The sequence below is a fragment of the Triticum dicoccoides genome, chromosome 6B, assembly GCF_002162155.2.
Source record: "Triticum dicoccoides isolate Atlit2015 ecotype Zavitan chromosome 6B, WEW_v2.0, whole genome shotgun sequence".
In the NCBI taxonomy this organism is placed as follows: domain Eukaryota; kingdom Viridiplantae; phylum Streptophyta; class Magnoliopsida; order Poales; family Poaceae; genus Triticum; species Triticum dicoccoides.
In genome coordinates, this window is record NC_041391.1 from 16,218,218 (window position 1) to 16,235,790 (window position 17,573).

Consider the following 17,573-nt stretch of genomic DNA (forward strand, 5'->3'; position numbering starts at 1 on the left):
TTCTTGCCATGGGAGAAGTGCTTAGCTTTGGGTTCAATCTTGCGGTGTCCTTACCCAGTGACAGAAAGGGTTGCAAGGCACGTATTGTATTCTTGCCATCGAGGATAAAAATATGGGGTTTATATCATATTGCTTGAGTTTATCCCTCTACATCATGTCATCTTTCTTAATGCGTTACTCTGTTCTTATGAACTTAATACTCTAGATGCATGCTGGATAGCGGTCGATGTGTGGAGTAATAGTAGTAGATGCAAGCAGGAGCCGGTCTACTTGTCAGGGACGTGATGCCTATATACATGATCATGCCTAGATAATCTCATAATTATTCGCTTTTCTATCAATTGCTCGACAGTAATTTGTTCACCCACCGTAATACTTATGCTATCTTGAGAGAAGCCACTAGTGAAACCTATGGCCCCCGGGTCTATCTTTTATCATATAAGCTTTCAATCTACTTTTATTTGCATCTTTACTTTTTGCATCTATATTATAAAATACCAAAAATATATTTATCTTATCATACTATCTCAATCAGATCTCACTTTCGCAAGTGGCCGTGAAGGGATTGACAACCCCTTTATTGTGTTGGTTGCGAGTTCTTTGTTTGTTTGTGTAGGTGCGTGGGACTTTTGAGGAGCCTCCTACTGATTGATACCTTGGTTCTTAAAAACGGAGGGAAATACTTACGCTACTGTGCGGCATCACCGTTTCCTCTTCAAGGAAAACTAATGCAAGCTCAAGACGTAGCAGAGATCTATTCGATGTAACTCTTTTTGCCATGTGTTTGTCGAGATCTGATGAATTGTGGGTTTATGATCAAGTTTATCTATGAGAAATATTTGAATATCCTCTGAATTCTTGTATGTATGATTGGTTATCTTTGCAAGTCTTTTTGAATTATCAGTTTGGTTTGTCCTACTAGATTGATCTTTCTTGCAATAGGAGAAGTGCTTAGCTTTGGGTTCAAAATTGCGGTGTCCTTTCCCAATGACAGCAGGGGAAGCAAGGCACGTATTGTATTGTTGCCATCGAGGATAGAAAGATGGGGTTTATATCATATTGCTTGATTTTATCCCTCTACATCATGTCATCTTGCTTAATGCGTTACTCTGTTCTTATGAACTTAATACTCTAGATGCAAGCAGGAGTCGGTCGATTTGAGGAGTAATAGTAGTAGATGCAGAACTGTTTCAATCTACTTGTTGCAGACGTGATGCCTATATACATGATCATGCCTAGATAATCTCATAACTATGCACTTTCTATCAAGTGCTCGACAGTAATTTGTTCACCCACCGTAATACTTATGCTATCTTGAGAGAAGCCACTAGTGAAACCTATGGCCCACGGGTCTATATTTTATCATATAAGTTTTCCATCTACTTTTATTTGCATCTTTTACTTTCCAATCTATATCATAAAAATACCAAAATATTGATCTTATCATATTATCTCTATCAGATCTCACTTTTGCAAGTTTCTGTGAAGGGATTGACAACCCCTTTATCATGTTGGTTGCGAGGTTCTTGTTTGTTTGTGTAGGTGCGTGGGACTTTTGAGGAGCCTCCTACTGGATTGATACCTTGTTTCTCAAAAACTAAGGGAAATACTTACGCTACTTTGCTGCATCACCCTTTCCTCTTCAAGGGAAAACCAACGCAGTGCTCAAGAGGTAGCAAGAAGGATTTCTGGCGCCGTTGCCGGGGAGGTCTTCACTCAAGTCAAGACATACCAAGTACCCATCACAAATTCATCTCCCTCGCATTTCATTATTTGCCATTTGCCTCTCGTGTTCCTCTACCCCGCTTCACCCTTGCCGTTTTATTCGCCCTCTCTTTCCCATTCTCCTCTCTCTTTCGCTTCCTCCTGTGTGCCTGTTTGCCCTTATGGCTTTGCCTAAGAACACCGACCTTCATCTTAGAAGGTTGGAAGAGATTGAATTAAACATTAGAAGCTTTATGACTTTACAATTTGAGCATAGTAGTTTCTTTAGAAAAGAGCATAAAGAACAAAAAAGCTTGATGGAATACATGAATAAAGAGCTTGATGATATGTCTAAGGAATTTCATGGTTTGAATTCTCAGATTGCTCATCTTGAAAAATCAATAGCCCAAATTTCTGATAAGCAAGCCACTTTGGTCATTAAGATGGCTGCCAAATCAGAAGGGTTAGGGGAAAATAATGATGAAGATCTAAAAGCCACTTTGAATCGGGGGCGTCACAAGTTGGTATTAGAGCCGACTGCCTGTAGGAATCCCCCTTTCCAACTCCTTGGCTAAAGTCGAGTCTAGTCACTACAAAACTTTTACTAACATGGCTTTGTGCCTTACGGGCCCACGTCACCATTGGGTGGTATTAGGATCTTTTATTCCTCGATCTATACTCTAGGGCTATGACATCTCCTCTATTCGGGTTAAACGGTTTTACTAACTCTGACTCTAGGTTCTCGATAATATTTTCTCCCGGAGAGCCCCTTCAGTCCAGGTGATCGCCAACTACACCAGAAGATTCGGAAGATACTCTCCAGTGTTCACTCGAGACCTTGTTCCCGTTGCTTTTGCAATTCCCTACAACCGTTATCCCTATGGATAACTACATGTGGTTTTCGTTCTTACATTCATCCCCAGTTGGCATTGTTATTACAAGATACCCTGAAATACTCGTCGTTGTTCCGAGAATCCTTTGTGCCTACTGCCTTGCAGTTCCTTGTCGCCTGAATACACCTACAAATTAATCCTCACAGTTATCGAGGATTTTTTTCTCCCTAGTTGTTCAGGTGTTTCACAAAATTCTTCAAAATGTTATCCGATCTTTCGAGAATCCTCTGCAGCCTATGGCTCTTGAAATTCTTGTCTGCCTGCATATGGTTAATTCCAAATGCCTAGCATTATTCATTGACATCCTTTGTCACTATCATTTTTAGACCGTTGATTCACTATGATGTGGATGCTCGCAATCATCAGTCGCAATTAGAGTTCCTCCTTCCGGCTCAAACGTCATTTTTGAACATGAGCTGGTTCTCGACCAATCTATTTGTCGTCGATTGTACCCTAAGCCTACTCAACTTATCCATCCTTAATCAGAGTGTTTGCCTCTGATCCCTTGATTTGGAAATTATGATTCTTTGCCTTTAAACTTTGAAATAGTTAGTTATTTCTATAATCTAATGCCTTTGCATTGATTCTTCCTCTGTTTGTGCGCCAATGCACACATCAGCTCTGTTATGGACCGTCGGGTCCTTTGTTGAAATATCATCCGACAGTGTCATTCGTATCCAAAAATCTCGAGAAGTTCTTTCCCTGATACATAATGCCATTAATAAATCTTATTCTCTGTTTTGGCGAACCATGCTCTGCTCTCGATGGGTTGAACCAATGCCTTCCCTAATCTGTGTGAACCCGAAAGATTTCGCAGGTCATACTTATCTGGTATTGCACCAGGTAAAACTTTCCACAACTAATGTCATTTTTGAAATACGAGAGGTCAATGTAAGGTTATGCATTGAGGAAGTGGGAGTCTACCTTGAACCTTTATGTTTGTGCCCATGGACACGATGTAGATCCTATCGTAGAAGCTTCTTGTAATAATAACTATTTTGTTGATATAATATCATCTGGTATCTGTGAATTGATCCTTGGCAATCGTGGTTCCGACCATATTTTCTCCTTGATTCCATTTCTCAGGCAAGTGAAAACACTTGTCTTCTCCAGATAATTACATCTCCGTAACCTCTACGTCGATCTTCCTTCGAGTAATACCCTCTAGTACCTCGAGAATATCAAAGGATTGTGTTGCTTCCTATGAGTCTTCATCTAGTATTGCTTCTCATTGATTTCAGATTTCCCCTGGGTTCTGAGTTATTTCACTCGAGAACACCGATTAGTGAGTCGATTCCACACTCTGATTCAATAACTCTAAGTAATTTTTGTTGCTTATGAGTTTAATAATCCTTAAAGTCATTCCTAGCCTGGTTATATCATTGTCATGCTAAATTTTAACTGTGCCACCCGGTCCTTATTCTCGGAGCACATCTTTCGACAATACGCTAAGCTTACATCGATTTCCTCGTCTTATCATTTCACCTCGAGCCACAAACTTGATTCCGACTTTGTGTCGTATTTTTGGTTCGCTGCATCAGTCCTTTTTGCTTGATGCAGTTGCTGTTTGGTTGCTTCTTCGTGGAACCTCTCGGCAAAATTTGTCGTAATCATCATCAACATTCCGAGCGCTTCCAGGATATCGATTGAATTCATGAAGAGAAATACCATCCTTGCCCTTGATGATTTGTGTTTTCATCGACCACTTTATTGCCTTCCATTCAACACAAACTTGTTAGTGTTTCGTGTTATACCTTGATATCCATGCTGTCCAGCAATTGTTCTTCTTTACCTTGGAGTATTACCATCTTCTGTGTCAATAATGTCATGAGAATTTCACCACCTCTTATGCATTCTTGGTACAAGTGATACTTCCTGCAATCTTCGTTCATTCCTTGGTCCCCATGTTGTTTCTAACCGAAAACCGACAATTGAACTATGATGTGTGAATTCAAAACTTCTAGCGACCCTATTGCTTTCAAGTTAATTGTCAACCACTCGTTCTTAGACTATTGGTTACTGGATCACCATTCTAACTTGGTCATGCACCCTAAGCCCATATTTTGGGTGCAACTTTCAACCAATGTTTAAGTGTGTATGTTTTTCCTCGAGCATACATTATTATATAATTGGATATGACAAATGTTATCGCCTTGTTCACATAATTGTGGAAATCCATCTTCTGGAAATCTCAATGAATTGTCACTAAGTCCATCAACCACCTCCTCACCTCTCCTTGATTTAATGACGAACTATTGTTTCGGAACTCACTTCCATTATACATTTCCCGAGAATCTTACAATGTCGTCTCGTCAATTTGTTTTGCACCTTTTCTTCTCAGGCATCCTGAGTCTGAGGTATCCCGACACCAATTAGATCTGAACCTCGGTCAGGTATGATGGTGGAACATATTTCCAAGAGTTATAACATTGGTCTTTATATGACCAGGTAAGGTGATATCGTGCCTAGCACACCTGGCCGAATGACCTATTGTTATAATTTCCTTTTAGCAAGGTTAATCATTCTTCCATGAGGAAATTGTAAGTCTTATTCTATAAGTTGTTCCTGATGAATCCTTTAGGTATCCAAGTCTGACCTTTGCTTGAAGACCATGTCAATGCTATCTCGAAGCATGCCTGTGGTACTCCGATTTACAACAAGAACATTTTAAGCCCAATGCTAAATGTTTCCTGCTGATTTATCCAAACACCGTTGTATGGGTAGTGTCATGAACTTTCTCTCCCCTACCTAAGGAGTTTTCTACATAATATCTTGTCATGGATATCATGCACTGCTTGTCCTTGGGAAGCATATACCCTTGAAAAATGTGTTTAAACACATTTTCCTTTCCATTGTTCTGTTTAATATGATAGTCATATTTTTCCTTTCCATTGTTTGGTTTAACGTTTCTTGTGATCTATATGATCTAAGCAGTAATATTCTCCTGCTTATGTAAACACCTCGGTGTACAATTCTGTCAACAAGACCCTGTTACAATTGTTGATGACACTCCGGTAGCCACCGATGGACGAGAACTTTGCCTATTGGTTCGCCTCGTTCAATGAGCAGGAAGATGGTTCTCTTCGTCCCTCGCCCTTGGTACCGACGTTGTTGCCGACATAATCGACAGGCTACCCTCTGACATGCCTTGCTTGCATAATCACGCAAGACGTCTCCACCCTTCCAACTTTTAACAAACATGGTGGGCCCATAACCCACAGTTCCACAGGATCGAAACCCGACTCTCCTGTACAACCCTGTTTCTAATGGTTATTCCCCACGCTCGGCTTCATATTTAATTCACGGCCACCTTCCTAGTGCTCTATTCTGGTATCAGACGCAATACTTACTCTTGCTGCTCTAGACCCCTTTCTCACTCTGGTTTAGACTTTGAGCAACTATCTATCCACTTGAAACTCCTCATTGTACCTTCGAACTTTACTCTTGATGTGTTTTATTTGTTCAACTCGAGAGGTACTCATAGGCTCATTCATGGGTTAATCCCAGATTATTACCCTTATAGCATTCTGTCGTTGCCGATCTGCCCCATTACCTATTCGTAAGTACGATGGAAGCTTCAAAGAAAGGATGATGACTTCATAATGATGACCTGAAGCAGCGGAATGAAGACATCAATGTAATGGATCAACTTCTTCGGGAAGAGCAACTAAGGGCGAAAACACTCGTTAGAATTTCGTAACTAGAACTTTTCCCCTTACTCCCCTCCTAAATCTCGGGACGAGATTTCTTGTAGTGGAGGAGAACTGTGACACCCGGGTAATCAAGCTACAGTAACCTCTGCTAATGATGCCATGTCACCTCGATTACTGTTGCTAATCTCGCGTTAGTTCAAAACCGATTCAAAATCCAAATTCAAAAACAAGTCAAACAATTAAAGTTTTCAAAAGTCAAAACTATAATGTTCTTATTGTGACAAATAATTCATGAGATATATTGGTGGAGAAACCAAGTCTTTATAAAATGTTTAAAAGCACTAAACTAATTAAATTAGTAGCTAAAACCATTAATTAAATGCCTTTTATATTTTGTAAAGTACTAAACTACATTATTTTGGAATGTAACTTTTCAGAATCTTGATAGAACTAACAAAAAAAAAGAAATTAGAAAAGGCCCATGAGAAAATGGTGAGAACTCTTCCTCGAATAAGATTGGTAAAACATCCAACACCGAAAACACAAAAGAAGAAGCATATGAAATCCATTTTCGATGAAATAGAGCTTGTCACGAAGATAACCACAAGCTCTAAAACCTCAAAAGAAAATACAAATAAGAATCAAGAAAGATGATGCAATGGTTTGAGCTCTCGATGAATGATACGATCAAGCTACTCACTTGAGAGCCCCCCTTGATAGTATGACTATCGATCCTATAACCCGGTCTCCAAACTACCACCATGAGACTGGAAAAATAGAAAACCTATCAAGGGAAAACCTTTGCCTTGCGCATGATCCACTTGAGATAGATGATGACGATCTTGTCCTCCTCAAGATGGACCATGATACGTCTCCAACGTATCTATAATTTTTGATAGTTCCATGCTATTATATTACCCACTTTGGATGTTTATGGGCTTTAATTTACACTTTTATATTATTTTTGGGACTAACCTACTAACCGGAGGCCTAGCCCGAATTGCTGTGTTTTTGCCTATTTCAGTGTTTCGATGGAAAGGAATATCAAACGGAGTCCAAATGGAATGAAACCTTCGGGAGCGATCTTTTTGGAACAAACACAATCCAGGAGACTCAGAGTGGAGGTCAAGCAATGAATGAGGCGGCCACGAGGGTGCCCGGTGCGCCCCAGGGGGGGTGGGCGCGCCCCCCACCCTCGTGGCTCCACTGACCTACCTCCTTCGCCTATATATATTCACGTACCCTGAAAACATCCAGGAGCACCACGAAAAACTATTTCGACCGCCGCAACCTTCTGTATCCGCGAGATCCCATCTTGGAGCCTTCGCTGGCGCTCCGCCGGAGGGGGAATCGACCATGGAGGGCCTCTACATCATCTCCAAGGCCTCTCCGATGAGTTGTCAGTAGTTTACCATAGACTTTTGGGTCCATAGTTATTAGCTAGATGGCTTCTTCTCTCTCTCTTTGAATCTCTATACAAAGTTCTCCTCGATCTTCTTGGAGATTGATACGTCTCCTATGTATCTATAATTTTTGATTGTTCCATGCTATTATATTACCCCTTTTGGATGTTTATGGGCTTTATTTTACACATTTATATCATTTTTGGGACTAACCTACTAACCGGAGGCCCAGTCCGTATTGCTAATTTTTTTTGCCTATTTCAGTATTTCGGAGAAAAGGAATATCAAACGGAGTCCAAACGGAACGAAACCTTCGGGAGCATGATTATTGGAATGAACGTGATCCAGAGGACTTGGAGTGCAAGTCAAGAAGCAATCGAGGCGGCCAAGAGATAGGAGGGCGCGCCCACCCCTCTTGGGCGTGCCCCTGTCTCCTGGGCCCCTCGAGCGGCCACCGACGTACTTCTTCCTCCTATATATACCTACGTACCCCGAAAACATCTAGGGAGCCACCGAAACACAATTTCCACCGCTGTAACCTTCTGTATCCGTGAGATCCCATCTTGGAGCCTTCGCCGGCGCTCCACAGGAGGGGGAATCGACCATGGAGGGTTTCTACATCAACACCATAGCCCCTCCGATGAGTTGTGAGTGGTTTACCACAGACCTTCGGGTCCATAGTTATTAGCTAGATGGCTTCTTCTCTGTTTTGGATCTCAATACAATGTTCTCCCCCTCTCTTGTGGAGATCTATTCGATGTAAACTCTTTTTGCGGTGTTTTTGTCGAGATACGATGAATTGTGGGTTTATGATCAAGTTTATCTATGAGAAATATTTGAATCTTCTCTGAATTCTTTTATGTATGATTGAGTTATCTTTGCAAGTCTCTTCGAATTATCAGTTTGGTTTGGCCTACTAGATTGATCTTTCTTGCCATGGGAGAAGTGCTTAGCTTTGGGTTCAATCTTGCGGTGTCCTTACCCAGTGACAGAAAGGGTTGCAAGGCACGTATTGTATTGTTGCCATCGAGGATAAAAAGATTGGGTTTATATCATATTGCTTGAGTTTATCCCTCTACATCATGTCATATTTCTTAATGCGTTACTCTGTTCTTATGAACTTAATACTCTAGATGCATGCTGGATAGCGGTCGATGTGTGGAGTAATAGTAGTAGATGCAGGCAGGAGTCGGTCTACTTGTTTTAGACGTAATGCCTATATACATGATCATGCCTAGATAATCTATTATTCGCTTTTCTATCAATTGCTCGACAGTAATTTGTTCACCCACCGTAATACTTATGCCATCTTGAGAGAAGCCACGAGTGAAACCTATGGCCCACGGGTCTATCTTTTATCATATAAGCTTTCAATCTACTTTTATTTGCATCTTTACTTTTTGCATCTATATTATAAAATACCAAAAATATATTTATATTATCATACTATCTCTATCAGATCTCACTTTCGCAAGTGGCCGTGAAGGGATTGACAACCCCTTTATTGCGTTGGTTGCGAGTTCTTTGTTTGTTTGTGTAGGTGCGTGGTACTTTTGAGGAGCCTCCTACTGGATTGATACCTTGGTTCTCAAAAACTAAGGGAAATACTTACGCTACTGTGCTGCATCACCCTTTCCTCTTCAAGGAAAACCAACGCAAGCTGAAGACGTAGCAAGAAGGATTTCTGGCGCCGTTGCCGGTGAGGTCTTCGCTCAAGTCAAGACATACCAAGTACCCATCACAAACTCATCTCCCTCGCATTTACATTATTTGCCATTTGCCTCTCGTTTTCCTCTCCCCCACTTCACGCTTGCCATTTTATTTGCCCTCTCTTTCCCAATCTCTCTGTCTTTTCACTCGCATTTTTTCCGTTTTCTCGCGTGTTAGATCGTTTACCTTGTCATTATGGCTAGTCCTCCTATCCTTGTTATCACTCCCGAACATGAAATTCTCAATTTTAATCAAAGGGAGGGAAAGAATTTAAAAGATGATTGGCATAGAATTTGCAATGCACAAAATAGATCTACTAGGAAGCTTTCTACTTCCGTTCTCCTTCGCAATTTTTATGTAGGCATTACCCCTTGGAATAGATGCGTTCTTGATACCGTTACCGGAGGGGATTTCTTGAGTAGCCACACGTTTGATGCTTATAATGCTATGTTAGGTTTGTTTGGCCCACCACCTCTTTTGGTTAATGGAACTATTTTAACTTCGGAACATGTTATGCAACGGCTTGAAATTATTGAAAATAAAGTTGCCACTATTGAGTTGATTGAAAATTTGGATAAAAAGATTCATAATCACATTACCCAATATGGATCTAGGGTTGGAGTTACTTTGAAAAATCTTAAAGAGAAAGAACCTATAGTTAATGAAAAAATTGATCTAGATTCTGCAAGAATCGGTAAACATGAGGATATCATTACTAACTTAGGTTCCGCGTTTTCTTCCATGAGAAACACTCCAAAACCCCCTACCAAAACTGCCAAGTTTATTTATGTTCCTAAAAATAAGGGTGAATCTTCTAGTAAGGGAGACACATATCTCAAATCCATAAGTGTTCATCCCAATTGTCTCTCTATCATTAAGGAACCTTTTTCTACAAACAAATTTCTTGAATTTTTGCCTAAAGGTTTAATCATTGCTAAAAAGGGAGAAACCCCTAAAGATTATAAGTGCTCTATTGAGGAATTGAGTGCCAAAGATGGCACTACTTAGATCTATCTTCGCTTTTATGCCTAGCTAGGGGTGTTAAACGATAGCGCTAGTTGGGAGGCAACCCAATTTTCTTTGTGTTTTGTTTTTGTTTTTGTTTTTGTTCCTGTTTAGTAATAAATCTTGCATCTACCTTCTGTTTAGATGTGTTTTTATGTTTTAATTAGTGTTCGTGCCAAGTAGAACCTATAGGATAACCTATGATAATACTTGATTTGATTCTGCTGAAAAACAGAAACTTTGTGCTCACGTGAAAAAAATCAATAAATCACAGAAACGTGCTTTTGCATTGATCATTTTTGTTGATGACCAATAAACAATTTTTCCAGGACTTCCTATTTTGGTAGGAGTTTTAGAGTTCTAGAAGTTTGCGTTAGTTACAGATTGCTACAGACTGTTCTGTTTTTGACAGATTCTGTTTTTCGTGTGTTGTTTGCTTATTTTGATGCATCTATGGCTAGTATTAAGTGGTATGAACGATAGGGAACTTGGAATACATTAGGGTTATCACCAATATAAATAAAGAATGAGTTCATTACAGTACCTTATGTGGTGGTTTTGTTTTCTTTCACTAACGGAGCTTATGAGATTTTCTGCTGAGTTTTGTGTTGTGAAGTTTTCAAGTTTTGGGTAAAGCTTTGATGGACTATGGAATAAGGAGTGGCAAAAGCCTAAGCTTGGGGATGCCCAAGGCACCCCAAGATATTCAAGAATAGCCAAAAGCCTAAGCTTGGGGATGCCCCGGGAAGGCATCCCCTCTTTCGTCTTCGTTCATTGGTAACTTTACTTGGAGCTATATTTTTATTCGCCACATGATATGTGTTTTGCTTGGAGCGTCGTGTATTATATTAGTCTTTGCTTTTTAGTTTACCACAATCATCCTTGCTGTACACAATTTTTGGGAGAAGCCCACTTGATTAGAATTTATTAGAATATGCTATGTGCTTCACTTATATATATTTTTTTTTTGAGAAACTCGAGTACACCAAATACTCAAGTGGGGGGAAAACACTCAGCCTGCATCAAAAGGCGTCAGTCTGTCTGGAACTCTAGCAAGGAGCTGCAGATCACCCTTTTGTCTTGCCTCTGCTGCTAATTCATGGGCCAGTGTGTTGCACTTCCTTCCAACGTGAGTGACCTTGAAGGAAGTAAAACTCTCGGAGACCTCCATGATATCCCGTAGCACACCAAAACAAGGAGATAGATTCAGGGAGCCCTTTTTAAGTTCATTAACTAACGCCACGCAATCCACCTCTAGCACCATTGGCCCACTGTATATTCCTGCCAGGGCCTGCATCCCAACCAAAGCTGCTCTAGCCTCTGCTTCCTCCACGCTCGCCGCGCTGCCAATCTGTTTTCCAACTGATATGAGCACCAGGCCTCGACAGTCCCTCGCAGCTGCTCCCGCCCAGCATAGGCCACTGTCCGGCAGATAAGTTGCGTCAGAGTTTAATTTTACTGCACCTTGATCTGGAGCAGTCCATTTCATTAATTTCTGATCATCACTCTGCACTTCAGTGTTGGCACAGGGCCACCTCTCTTTGCCAGCCTCCGAAGAGGGGTATGTACTGGTTCTTGCCAACTGCATTTCATCCTCGTACTTCAGGAGAAATTGGACAGAATGGCCAATTGATTCCTTGCCTTTTCCATGAACACAATCATCACACAGATGCCATCCCCTCCAAAGAAGCATCAACACCCTCGCCCTCACATCCACTGATGTTGTCGCTAATAGCAGTTGCAGCCAGTCCGGGCCCGTGTACTGGAAAGAGTTCTCGGGCGGGAGTTCCCATTCTTTCCTCATTTCGTGTCTGAGAGCACGACTTTTAGTACATGATACCACCGCATGGAATTCGTCTTCCTCGCCACAACCACAGATGTTGCAGGTGGCATCCAGCTCTAAGGTCCTCCTCCACTTGTTCTTCTTCGTGGCTAGCGTGTTGGTGGCAACTCGCCAGCCAAAATTTTTCACTTTTGGTGGAACATTCGACTTCCAAATGAGGTCCCAGATGCTCCTATCGTCAGGATCATTTGACAAGCTAGATGGGGACTGTCGGGTCTGCCCATGTGTTGCAGCGGCCAGTTTATATGCACTTCTTACTGAGAAAACCCCGTTTCTTTCGTAGTGCCAAGCAATACAATCTTCTGCATTAGACCTTGGAATGGATAATTTGCATATTTCATCTGCATCAAAGGGGTGGAAAATTTGCCTTATAAGCTCCACATTCCACTCTCTACTCTCTGGTTGCATGAGCTGGTTCACCCACCGCAGTCTTGACCTCCTAACAAAAGATGCAGTCCTTAGTCCTTCCTTCCGAGGGATCCACTGGTCTCTTTGGATTTGAATGCTTCCTCCATCCCCCACCCGCCAGATGATGCCTTTCTTTAGGAGCTCCAACCCAACCTTAATTCCTCTCCATACCGGGGACGCGTCTGAGGCAAAAACCGTATCAAGGAGATTTCCGTGTGGATAGTATTTTGACTTGAGCACTCTCGCACACAAACTGTCCGGATTTTGTAGTAGCCTCCACCCTTGCTTTGCAAGCAGTGCAATGTTGAACAGGTGCATATCCCTAAAGCCAATACCACCTGCCCTTTTCGGTCGTGTCATGCATTCCCACGACATCCAATGTACCTTCCTATGCCCTTCTTCATCCCCCCACCAGAAATCATGAATCATCTTCTCATATTTCTCGCAAAAGCCTTTTGAGAGTAGGAAGACCCCCATAGTAAAGCAGGGGAGAGCCTGGACCACTGATTTGACATGTACTTCCTTTGCTGCGTATGCCATAAATCTTCCTGACCAATCACTACACCTCTTACTGAATCTATCCAAGATTGGTTGGAATTTCTCGTCCTTCATCCTCCCTTCTGGAGTTGGAAAACCCAGATACTTGCTCTCAAAGGAGGAGGAAACCACTCCCAGAACTCTCTTTATCTCTTCCCTAGACTCTTCCGGGCACCACTCGCTGAAAAGTAAAGAGCATTTATTTTCGCTCAGCAATTGCCCCGTACCTCGCTGGAAAGATGCCAACACCTTCTTCATAACCTGTGCCTGTACAACATTTGCCTTAAAGAAAATTAGGCTATCATCTGCGAAAAGAAGATTTGAGATTCCTGGGCTGTTCCTCGCAATCTTAATAGGTGTCAGGTTGCCGTCATTTGTTTCCTTCTTCATGAGACTGACTAAACCATCAGCAACAAAGAGGAAAAGATAGGGGCTCAGTGGATCTCCTTGCCGCAGGCCTCTGGTTGGGGAAAAAGGGGCCAAAAGCTCCCCATTGCATCTTATTTTGTATCTCACAGAGCGGACACACTCCATCACCCAGGCAGTCCATTTTTGATTGAAACCCATCTTCAACAGAACTCCTTCAAGAAATCTCCAATCAACCCTGTCATATGCCTTTGCCAAATCCAACTTGTATGCACAGAGAGTATCATGTTTGTTTCTGCTGTGTTGGATCTTATGAAAACACTCGAACGCGATCATGGCATTGTCCGTGATCATGCGCCCAGGAATAAAAGCACTTTGTGTCTCAGAAATGATCCCATCCAAGAATGGCCTTAGGCGGTTAACGAGGCACTTCGAGATCACCTTGTATATGACATTACATAGACTTATGGGTCGGTAATCTTTTAGTGATTGAGGGTCCTTGCCTTTTGGAATTAGCACGATTACTGTATCATTTATTCCTTCGGGCAACACTCCAGTCTCAAAGAAACTCAGGACCCCTCTGACCACATCCTCTCTCAATACCCCCCAATTTCTCTGATAGAACCTCGCCGGTAGACCATCCGGTCCAGGGGCCTTCAAGGGTCCAATCTGGAACAATGAGTCACTCACTTCCTGTGTCGAGAAAGGTTTAGTCAATTCTAAATTTATTTCCTCTGTAACCCTTGTCTCCACAAGATTCAGCACAATTTGCGGCTTCACTTATATCTTTTGAGCTAGATAGTTTTTGCTCTAATGCTTCACTTATATTTTTTAGAGCACAGTGGCGGCTTAATTTTGTAGAAATTGCTAGTCTCTCATGCTTCACTTATATTATTTTGAGAGTCTCTTAGAACATCATGTTATTTGCTATGGTTATGAATTTGGTCCTAGAATGATGAGCATCCAAATTGGGTATAATAAAAACTATCATAAAAAGTGCATTAGACACTAGGATCAATTTGATTCTTGATAATTGTTTTGAGATATAAAGGTAGTAATGTTAGAGTCATGCTACACTACAACAAAAACCCCCATACCCCAACGCATATGTAGCAACGAAAGACAACATGTATTGTTGAGTTAAAAAAACCTCCCATCTTCCCCACGAAGGATAACCTCCCCGTCCCCATCTCCACCTCTTCCGTCCAAATATCCCGCAACCAAGCAGAAAAAAAAGAACCCAAATCTTATCTCCCCTCCACCTATCTCCCAGGATTATCTCCCTCTCTCTCACGCGAGCTCTGCCATAACGCCGTCGCCGCTGCCTCCGATTCCAGGCAGATTCGGCGCTCCCCTTCACCGCCCCTCACCGGCTCATCTCCCCCTCATTGGTCTCCTTTGATCCCATCGTCACGGCGTCCTCCACACCTCGGCCAGCCCCCGAAGAAACCCTAGGCACCACGGGTCATTCCCGCAGCTGCTGCGCTCGACCCAATGTCCCCAAGTCTCCACGCGCGTGGCTGCTGATTAGTCTTGATTGTGCTGCTTCACGTCACCTACCTCGACTCTGATGTTGATATGGTTCAGTAAGGCACTTCTACACACGTCTCCTCTGCTCCTACCCTCTATGGTTCAGTAAGGCTAATTCTTTGTATAACATTACGACAATGATTAACGCTATCTTACTTTCCTGATCTACCTTTGTGGGTGCTGGCTTGTACAGGCAGTCACGACACTGCATGGTCTGTCACTCTGTGTTCCATGTGCAGGGACAGGGAGGGGCGAGCAGGGGCTGCAGACCCCTGCTAGTCGCTCGACCCCCTCAAGAAATTTCAGCAGGTAGTTAGAGCGTATGTACATGCTAATGGCTATCTAGTCGCAGCTAATTACTTATTAGGCTATATGTTACTCAACGAGCACCAAATTAGAGAATCCCAACCAGCAGGCACTAGCCCATGAACGGTGATGGTTGGCTTATTGTGATCAAATCGTTCAAATCGTGGCCTACGCATATGCATGTTCTGCACGTTCAGCACCCGGTCGCCGTCATCCTAGATCATAGCAACAGCTATTGGTGGCGGTCTAGCGCTTGAACACTTGGTGGAGCATCGCAACATTGGTCTTATCGATAGTGTGTTTGCTGTGTGTCGTCGTCCATGATGCATTAATCCTCGGAGACTTTGAACCTGTCAGGACAACTCATGCGACTCAATTCTAAACTGAAGGTATACCATTACGAATTTATAGTGCTGTTAGACATTTAAAGGTTGTTGGTTAGTGTTTTTGTCAGATCTACTTAAATGTGCTTGCAAGTGCTTATGAATTGAATCCTTTATTTTGTACAGGACCAATATTTCCTGCATATTCATATTTGGGAGAAAGTTCAGGGTATACATAGCGAGCTACCTATGCGGACAGAGGTACGACTGCATGAATCCTGTTGGCTTGTACATATGTAAGTGATTTAAGTGACATAATCTGCAATGTAACTTAAAAACTCATGCTGATTTTTTTATGTATTCACTATTCAGATTAGGATTATTGTCAAGCATCTACATAAATCAAAATCACTAGAAAACATACTTGTTAACATTTAATAGAGCTTCCTGATTTAGCTTTGTGTAAGTTAGTTTTTCTCAACTTCAAGTACTTCTAGAAATTTTTAAATCTCTGCATTTATATATACTGTTTTGGGAACTACAGATTTGTGTTTGCAATGAAGCATGCTCTATTTGTCACACACATTTTTTGGGCATGTACCTCGCTGTATCGTCATTATATTGTTTGTAAGGTGTTTATTAAGTCAATTATATTGATGGTCTGTTCATAAGTCTCTTTTTCTGTCTATATAGTTCTGTGCTATGGCTGGGACTGTTAAGTGTTCAAATGATGATATATCCGAGCCCTTCAGAGGTGATGACGTATGTTGGACGATGGAACGCTTATTCTGTTCCACGGGTTGCTTTGACTTGGGTGTTCAGAGAAGTAAAACTTCAACTAATGTGTTTAGCGAAGCACAATATTGTATCTGAAGTGAAACCTTCTCTATTATATGGAGGTGCAAGCATTAAACTAGCATGCAACTAAAGATAATGTATGCTAGTTTCTCTATTGCTTGGAATTCAGCATGGTTGAGCAAAAGTTTATTATTGATCATACTTTTTTCAATATAAATGGTTATTATATTGCCTGCTTAGTTTGGGAAATATAAACAAGAAAATTGCTCTTGCTGTGCTCCAAAGTACGGACCTAGAATATACAAAAAAAACTAAGGTTGTTGAACTTGGTAATTGATTCTTGGTTGATACGACCACCAAAACATAACTATTGGTCATATAGCAAGATTAACCATCACATGGCCTTCAATCTTTGTATGTTGGTCTTCGTATATTAACTTGATTTTGTTTGATGGTACCTTATGTTTCTCATTCATTTGTTGTTGTTGATTGTCCAGATAAATCAACGATGCATGGCTCAAAAGTTGATTGCAAGATCAAGAAGGTGGCTACTACTAGATAGTTTTGGATTATGTTTTAGAATGTCATTTTTAGCTCAATGTTTCAAACATTATATTTTAGATGTCTGAGATGTTGATTGCAAGGCTGAGAATCAGCCTACTACTAGATAGTTTCACATATTGTAATCTTTGTATCATGTTCTTTGTAAAGCAACCGAGTTGATTTAATATATATGACCTCTTCGATTATTATGTTTGTGTCTTCTATGCACTATCAGCATTGACATAATAGATAAGAATGTTGATATATAAAGTACCATTAATTGTCCAAGCAATGCGACAATGCTTCTAGCATTACAAGGCTCTTTTTTCTGGGCCCTCCAGCAAACGCAAATTAAATGTTGTTGGCCTCTACCTCTATACGTTGTTGTCTTCCAACACATATTCACACCGGTTATTCACACCGGTTACCAAGGAATGCATATACGTTGTTGTAGACCTTTGCAACGCCACCAACGGCAACGCATATAAATCCATTGGTGTAGACCTTACCAACGCTTATGGACATACGACAACACATTGATGCGTTGCTAA

The 17,573-nt window shown here is 41.5% G+C and overlaps 1 long non-coding RNA gene across 1 annotated transcript; it reads left to right on the plus strand.

Moving 5' to 3' along the window:
- The first annotated feature begins 14,793 nt into the window (after positions 1 to 14,793).
- Positions 14,794 to 16,589, plus strand: LOC119320115. Its single transcript, XR_005154802.1, has 3 exons — positions 14,794 to 15,747; positions 15,868 to 15,942; positions 16,375 to 16,589. It is a non-coding gene; the product is annotated as an uncharacterized LOC119320115 (long non-coding RNA).
- The last annotated feature ends 984 nt before the right edge of the window (positions 16,590 to 17,573 follow it).